Here is a 273-nt window from a genome sequence, read left to right on the forward strand (position 1 = left end):
CAAGCATCCAGTACTGTGCATCAAACCTGGACTGGAGACTCGTTTCATACATGATATTATACATGTTTCAATGCTATTCTGCCAAATCTTCCCACCCTCTCCCTCTCGCACAGAGTCCATAAGACTGATCTATACATCGGTGTCTCTTTTGCAGTCTCATACAGAGGGTTATTGTTACCATCTTTCTAAATTCCATATATATGTGTTAGTATACTGTATTGGTGTTTTTCCTTCTGGTTTACTTCACTCTGTATAATAGGTTCCAGTTTCATC

Source organism: Bison bison, unplaced genomic scaffold (assembly GCF_000754665.1).
Source record: "Bison bison bison isolate TAMUID 2011002044 unplaced genomic scaffold, Bison_UMD1.0 scf7180017864317, whole genome shotgun sequence".
In the NCBI taxonomy this organism is placed as follows: Eukaryota; Metazoa; Chordata; class Mammalia; order Artiodactyla; family Bovidae; genus Bison; species Bison bison.